The following is an 8,695-nucleotide window of genomic DNA, read 5'->3' as shown; positions in this document are numbered from 1 at the left end:
TATATATATATATATATTAAAAGTACATTAAATGTCTCTAATTAATATTGTCTATTTTGGTTATGATCATGAATATATATTTTATATTAACTCTATATTTAATCATATTTAACCAACTGTAGATGTTTGCAGTTTCTTCACTTAGTTGTGAAGTGTGACATACAAATTCTTAAAAATTACAGATATTCTGTGTGGTCAGTCTTCATTCACTTGTATTATATTGAAAAGAATGAATGTGATTCAAAATTGGTAACACTTTAGTTTAGGGACCAATTCTCACTATACACTAGTTGCTTATTAGCATGCATATTGACTGTTCATTAGTATAAAGCACATTATTCTGCAGCATGACCATATTTTAGATCCTAGAATCCTACTTCTCACCTAAACCTAACAACTTCCTTACTAACTATTAATAAGCAGCAAATTAGGAGTTTATTGAGGCAGAAGTTGTAGTTAATAGTTAGTTAATAATGAGAATTTTTAGTTGCAAACTAAAGTGTGACCAAAAGTCATGCAGGTTTAGAATATTGTAAATATGAGGAAATGGTTTTAAATTCATTGATTCATTGATTTTTTTTTTAATCACAAACCAACTGATAAAGCAATGGAATTCTGTTGGTCAAACTCTGTAGGAACCCTTCATATTGTATTGGCCCTGATAGATTATGACTTCTCCACCTTAAAAATAGTCCATGTATACATGTCTGAAGTGCAGTTTTGTAAAGAAGCCCCCAAGTGCTGTGAACTCTTGCATCGACAGCATACTCTGTGTTATGTTTCCTGTCACAGTGGGCTGTGAGTCAGGTTCATTGCAAGGACTAATTAGGCCAGAGGAAGGCTGGGAGCATGATGATATATGCTGTATGATGATAGATGTGTTTCATCCAGTAGAGATTTTGCAGTCCTGTTTATTCTGCTGTAGATATATAAGTGCATATACAGTAGTTTGTGTTTTAATATTTTGATAATATAAAATGTCATTTATTCCTGTGATGGCAAAGCTGAATTTTCAATAGCCAATTATTATTCATGGAATAAATAATAACTGAATTTTAAGGATGCATTTTTAGTAATTTCTTAATTATGTAATGTTTTTTTAATCTATTAAATGTAAATTAAAATGTATGAATATTAATATAATTTAATAAATTAAACAATGACAAAAAATGCATCCTAATGACTGTTTAAATAATGTAAATTAAATTGTGATATTCATATATTTTAATGAATGTAGTAAATGTTAAATATAATTTAATAATATTTATTATATTTACATGTATAATACATTAAACAAATGTATTAATAGTGTGATTTTAGTACTATTTAGATAAAATTATAGTTTGAATATGAATATTTTAATTCACATTTAGTGCATTTAAAATGTAATTTAATGTTCTATAATTAACTATATGATAATATTATTTTCATATTAAAATTATATACTTATTATATTTTCCTGTATATGATGCATTATATGTATTAACATTATTTTAGTACCATTGAGACACTATTATAGTTTTTTTTAATGTCTATATAGTTTTTATTCATTTTTGTTTCAGTTTTAGGGATACTTATTTTAGTACATCAAGTTAAACTAAATAAAATTGTTGTATTGATAGCTAACTGAAATAAGTTTACTTTTTTTTAACGCTTTATTTTATTTCAGATAAAGTTTATTTTTATTTCATGTTCAAAATAGATCAAAAATTAGCCCGTGAGCATCATTTTGCCAGCACAGGTCACATACCGTGTGTGTGTATATATATATATATATATATATATATATAAACAAAATGAAATGCATATTTTGCATATTAAATGTTTAACAAATGAAGGATACGTCATCTCATTTGATTACTTTCTGTTTTGTTTGGAACTTGGATGCAAACCAAAAGGAAAATGAAACATTAGCATTGACTCCATGAACATCACCTTTGAACTTCATTGATTGCTCGAAAGCGTTGTGACCCCAGCGGTGTTTATTTTGCGCTCGTCTAGACTAAATGCTAAAGTAGCAGGGAGGGTTGACACTCAGCGGATCAAACTTTGCCCTCTGTTCAATAACCTTTTAAATTCTGACTAAGCATCCAGGCCCAGTGTGCGTCAAAGGCCGAGGGAGCTGTTTACCTGCAGCACAGTGGCTGATCTTTCAGCTTCAGCCTGCGCTCTGGGGCTTTTTTTTTGTTGCATTATTTGTCCTGCTTTCCCAATGGTGGGTAAGGATTTAGCACTAAAGCTGCCACATGCAGTGAGATGAAGAATAGTTAAAGCATCTCTGCTGAAGGGAAGTGTTGAGCTAGATGTCACGTCTCATCCCAATGTGCTCTTTAGTCATGCCAATACATTTGAAGAAGACTCATTTTTTACTTGTGCCGTGTCATGGCCCCACCCCCTCCCACAAATCTGGAACACAATGCATATGTTCCAAGTAGCATACTATCATACTACTATTTTTGTAGTATACTAAAGAAAAAAGGAGGAAATTATAATATATCTTTATATATATAGTACTTATATTATTTATGTGCTTTATATATGTGCTATTTAACTGCATATTACCAAGCTGTATATTCCAGGCTTATATGGTTGTTGTGTTCTCCTTCATTTTCATTTAGTTTTTTCTCTTTAGTTTTTTTTCCTGCAAAGGGACTGCAGATGAAAATGAGCCTTTTGGCTATTTTGGGTGCATTTACAATTTTTTGAATGTTGATTTATGTACATTGTACTTTTTTATATAAATAATAAATTATATAAATATTTACATTTTTACATTTTTTAATTGATTTCTCTTATATGATGTGCAGAGAGACTCTAAATGAATCCCTGAATAATTTTTGCACTTGCTCGTTTAAATTAATCATCTGATTCATGTTACACAATATTACAAAATGATTCCTGATATGATAACTCAGTGACTACGTTTACATGGACACCAGTAATCTAATTATTTACCTTATTCTAAATAAGCCAATATTATGATTATGGTGTTTACATGAGTTGCTTTTAGAATATTCCTTTCATGTTCCAGTTTTACATGTTACAGTACATAGTTCGATTAATGGCCTCTCTCTCTATATATATATATATATATATATATATATATATAATTGATATTTTTATAATTATTTTTAAATAAATATTTTATTTATATATTTATATTAATTTATATAAATTAAAAATGGCTATATAAATGCATTTTTTCTAAGCTGGATTCAAAATGAATTTGCTTTTAAAAAATAATGCCAGTCTGAATGGTAGCAGTCTCTGTTTATAGGCTACTGATCATTATATTTATACTGATTGTTTTTTTTTGCTCACACACAGACACAGTGTCTACACCGAATGCGACAGCTGTACAGAGATACCCACTTTAAATACATTTAGTAGCAGAGCATCAGTAATGCGACTAAAATAGGAATACTCCACATGTCTTAATTCGTTTTCTGTTTGCTTCGATTATGACTTTAGCCGGATTAAGGTAATCAAAAATCTCTGTTTACATGGTAGATTCTTAATCATATTAAAATCTGAGTATTGTTGTCCATGTAAACGTACTGAGTGTCACTAGCTAAATTAAAGCTGCAGCTGCAGTTTATTATTGCCTGCTGTTTTACATCATTTTTTTTAACACTATTGGCATTAAACAAAGCCGTTGCCTTTTTCCTCTTATTTTTTTAGTTATATTCTTTGACATAATACTTTAATAATTAATGATTTGTGTTTAATCAACAAATATCCCATTGTTCAATTCATTATTCAGCCTTCCTACCAAACTCTGATATCTTCAGCGGTTCTCAGACACTCACATTAAGAGCAGAGTTGAACTCACAACAGCAGTGTAGAGGCAGACTTTAGCCACTGCTTTATTTGATTTGCAAACTAAATAGTGCTCACTAAAGCAATAACTGAGTGGATGGAGGGATCTTGCTGCGATTAGTCACCCTGGAGTGAGTGCTAATGAGAGGCTCTGGTGCGGGTGACACACGTGGAGCCACTGACAGGATCGGGGTTTGATTAATTGACCAGGGGTGGGTGTTAATGAGGGAAAGGAACAGGCCGTGTGGAGTTCAGCGTCTCCCCTGATGCAGAATTCAAACTGCAGTACTAGCAAACACACACACACCAGCTACTGTGACAGTCTGGGCCGTGACAGTCTGGGCCGTGACAACTGCCGGGGACTTTGAGCTGTTCGGTTCAGTGAGCAACTTTGCCATGTTTTTCCCATAGCTGTTACTTCTCCCTTTGCTAGAGGAGTCATATGATGAAACAGGATTCATTGTAAGTCTGATGTACCATGTAGACATACTCTAACAACTTATTCTAACATTAAAACTAAGCAATAACAGCTTGTTCAGAAATCATCTTGGTTATGATGTCACAGCTAACAGTAACATATGACTGGCCACATTTGGTCATTCCACATATATTCGCAACTTTCTGTTTTAGGTGAGAAGTCATGACAAAAGAAAAAAAAGTTTTTAGGCAGGTTTAAATCTAGACCAAATGTGTTTTTTTAAATAAACTGTAAATGTAAAATTCCATCTGAAATTTTTTAAGGAGATTTTTTTTCCCTTCAAAAAATATAAAATAATTTTAGTAGCAGAGCAACTGCACGCGATTTTCAGTGCTGGAAATCCGTTTATCCTTTGTTGAAACTTCCGCGTTGTGGTGGAGAGCACAGGTCACGGTTGCTTAGCAACGGCAGACGCCACGAAAGCACAAGCTCCCGAGCACTTTGGAAAGAAGGAGAAAGCAGCACGACTGGCGTTTTCCCATGCGTTTTTAGACGCGACATGTGAATGGCCCCAAAGTCTGTCTAGACTGGACGTGACAAAGCGACCGTTGCCAATCATTTGAATTTTGTGTCAGTACGTCATAAAGAGAACACGGCATCAGTTTACTGTCGGGGATTTGTCGTGCCGCGCCACATACAGTGTAGACAGCATCACTGATTATAATGGGTTCATTGTATTTTGTCACGTCGCACCGCGCCGCTCGCGTCCAGTGTAGACATGGTGAGAGCCACGCAGATGCATGTGAACACTGAATTCTGTTCACTTCTGCGTCTATTTGTGCCTGAAATACTGTGCTCTGCAAGTATCCTTGTAAACGCAGTTGCTTATGGCTTAGGTGAAGGGAAACAATTGAGAAAGAAAATGGATGTGTAACAGTATATTGGTTTACAGCAGTTTAATGTTCCTGAGGCTTTCTGTGTTATGAATGTTAATCAAACAACAAAACAAAAAGAAAAATCACTTTTGTAGCTTTAACACAGATTTATTAGATTTAATTTGCTGATTTATGCTGCTTTACTCACCTACAAAATCACCTCAATCATTTATTATTTTTTTTCCCTAAATAAACTATTCAAGTCATGTGGTGATTTTTTTTTCCATATCGCAATATATATCGCAGAAAAATCAAATATCGCAATGTGAGTTTTTTCCAATATCGTGCAGCCCTAGATTACACGAATGCTGTGATTATATTACATAATGTGTGTTTAAATGTAAATACATGATGCATTGCCACTGTTATGGACACTCTTATCAGTAATATGTTGCTAATACATGAGCTTCGTGAGGCGTCTCAGCTTTTCTGTGAAGAAAGAATCTGAACTTCAGAACGACGTGCTGTCATATGAGCAAAAGCATTAAAAATCATGCTAATTTATAATAGGCATGTATTTTACAGTCAGAATAGCGTGTTATATAGTTCATACTAGGACAGTGTGACCGTTGGTTACATAATGCATTTACACTATCACTGTAAACATAAGAGCCTTTTCATGCCTATAGTTTCTCGAATCTGTAGCTGGATGTCGAACACAGCTTCACTTCAAGAGTGTCAAATATCTCAGCATTATATAAGTTGAGTCATCCTCTGCAGCGAATGCTGTCACACAATTGCATTTATTTATATATTTACAGTATGTTGGTTTGTCTCTTCATCAGTAAAGATGGAATATCAATCAAAAATAATAATATTGTCATTACTCATCCTCATGTTCTTGCAAAGTGCTGTTTTTTCTCCTTTTGTGTTTGAAAAAAATAACAGCATACATTTAGGATGACATGAGGCTCTTTTTTGGGTGAACTGTCCCTTTAAGTCTGAGCTTGGAATAGTGAATCAGATTGTTTGTTCATTGTTGTTAAAATGAAGTCATCTCATTCCAGCACTCTGTGTGTGTGTGTGTGTGTGTGTGTGTGTGTGTGTGTGTACCACCTGCTTATTATGATGGGGCACTTGTTTCCAGCACCATTCTGAGCAGTAAATGAGAGCGGTCTAAGAATAACATCCGCCGGGTCATTGCAGCTGCCACTAACACAAGCCTGGTTGTTTTCTCTGTCACGCTGAAGTCGGTCGCATGCATTCTGCGCCCTTGGGTGATAACAACACCCAAATAAGGAACACGCAACAAATACATAAAAATACATTTTCTTCAACTTTGATTGCAGTGTCAGCTTTGTAATGTCTTTTTTTTTCCTGACTACAACTTTGCTTTGTAATTCAGCATGCACTGTTTGAGATACCTTGCAGACATGAATGATACATCAAATCATGCAGCTTGAAAGTGTGAAAGAAACTGAAGACATTTGACAGAATTTCACCTATCAAAACTTTATTTGTTTATTTTTTAAGTTTATTTATTTATTTATTTAAATCTCTTATTCTCACCAAGGCTGCAGTTTTGGTCTAAAATACAGTAAAAACATTAATATTGTGAAATATTATTACAATTTACAATAACTGTTTTCTATTTTAACATATTTTAAAAAGTAATTTATTCATGTGATGCAAAGCTGAATTTTCAGCATCATTACTTCAGTCTTTGGTGTCATGATCCTTCAGAAATCATTCTAATATAATCTAATATGCTGCTTTGCTGCTCAATAAACATTTCTTATTATTATCGATGTTGAAAACCGTTGCGCTGCTTTTTAGAAACTGTATATATTTTATATTTATTGTATTTTTTATTAGAAAGTTCATACATGCAGCTTTTATTTGAGATAGAAATTATTTTTAACGATGTAAACGTCTTTACTGTCACTTTTTGTCATATTGTCATATTAATGTGTCCTTGATTAGAAGTACTCATTTTAAAAAAAATAGTAAAATCTCTTATGAAAATAATATATTAATTTGTATATTTTTGTTTAAATATTATTATGCTTAATTAAAAAGTAATTATATATGATTATATATAATGTAGATACATGTTTATTTACAATTGTAATTGGATCATTTGGATCATTATAAGCCATACTATGTTATATGTTTGGCATATTGTGGCCTGTACATGTACAAACCCTATTCATAGGTATAAGCTCTTATGCTTTATCACATCTCAGTGGTTAAAGTCTATGAATTTGCATACTTCACTGATAAATGATCCTCAAGACTGGGTTAATGTTTTTAATATAACTGCCATAGACCATCAGAACTGCGTTTTTGAGAGCTTTTACTGATTAAAATCATAAGTCTGATGTACACATGTTTTTGTTTTTTATTAAATGAATGTGCATGTACAATTAGTGTTACATTTGCAGACAAAATAGGTAAAATGTTACAAATGTATCTGGGTCAGGAATAATATTATTTCCTTTGCCACTGAAAGGAAAAAGAGAACAGCGTGTGTCCTTGTCCCATATTTCCCACCTGTGTTGTGTGACCACTGAACGCTAGTTCTTATTAGCAGTGGCCTTTATATTTAGAGCACAAAATGCTAGATAATCAGTGAGCCACAGTACAATGGCTGTGTTCCAAAACACAGTGAGCTGCCTATGTAGGCAGCATTATAAGACATCATAGATACAAATGTTGTTCCAAAAGTGTGATTTATGTGCCACTGCCTGTGAAGAGTGTTCCAAATCACTGACTTATAAGGTTTCATTTGAGCTGGGATGCTGCATATGTAGAAAGCAGTGCAGCTCTCTGGACTTGTGAACAGACCCAACATGTCATGAGTACTGAGAACAAATGCATATTTATTCAAGAGATTTGTCATATTTTGTTGATGAAGAGACACCAAATCCATGGTCTCTGTGGCTCTGGAACATTCTGTGTGTGGCCAGTGTCCATCCAGAGCCACAGAGACCATGGATTTGGTGTCTCTCAGACACACATTGGGCTCTTTGTTTAGATTCGATGTGGCAGCTCTTATCTCAGCATGTGAAAAGCCTGGTTCAGACGATATACACACACATGTGAGGGTTAAATTCTAGACAATTTAACCGTTTTTCATGGAACTTATCTCTGCTGTGTGTGTTTGCTCGCTGTGTTTCTCTCTCTGACTCATTCCTCGGTCAATACTGTTGTACTGGAGCACACAGACATTAGCATATTTTTGCGATCTATTATTGGGGTCTTGTAAAAATATGAAATATATTAATTATACCCCAAATTCTCTGTTTAGTCATTTGAGTCATTTCAAAAATAATAAACATTTTAGATTTAAATGAACATAAATTTGTTTTTTAATGTTTTACACAGAACATGATCAGTTTTGACATTTCTGTGAAATTATGGTTTGTGGCTTTATAGGTAATATTTTTGTTGGCAAAACTGAGCAAAAACACACAATATTGTGTTTAAAATTAGGGATGTAACGATCAACCGCGAGCCGGTTGAAAATCGATTAAAATATGTGACGATTCAAATCGGTTGAGATGCTAAACAAATCGCGATT

The 8,695-nt window shown here is 33.4% G+C and overlaps 1 protein-coding gene across 8 annotated transcripts in view; it reads left to right on the top strand.

Moving 5' to 3' along the window:
- Nucleotides 1–8,695, top strand: part of LOC107666800 (oxidation resistance protein 1-like) — a 172,470-nt gene that overhangs the window by 105,984 nt on the left and 57,791 nt on the right. The gene's annotated exons all lie outside the window — the stretch shown is intronic.

The sequence above is a fragment of the Sinocyclocheilus anshuiensis genome, unplaced genomic scaffold (genome assembly GCF_001515605.1).
Source record: "Sinocyclocheilus anshuiensis isolate Anshui unplaced genomic scaffold, SAMN03320099.WGS_v1.1 scaffold267, whole genome shotgun sequence".
Classification (NCBI taxonomy): domain Eukaryota; kingdom Metazoa; phylum Chordata; class Actinopteri; order Cypriniformes; family Cyprinidae; genus Sinocyclocheilus; species Sinocyclocheilus anshuiensis.
This window is presented reverse-complemented; position numbering and strand designations above follow the sequence as displayed.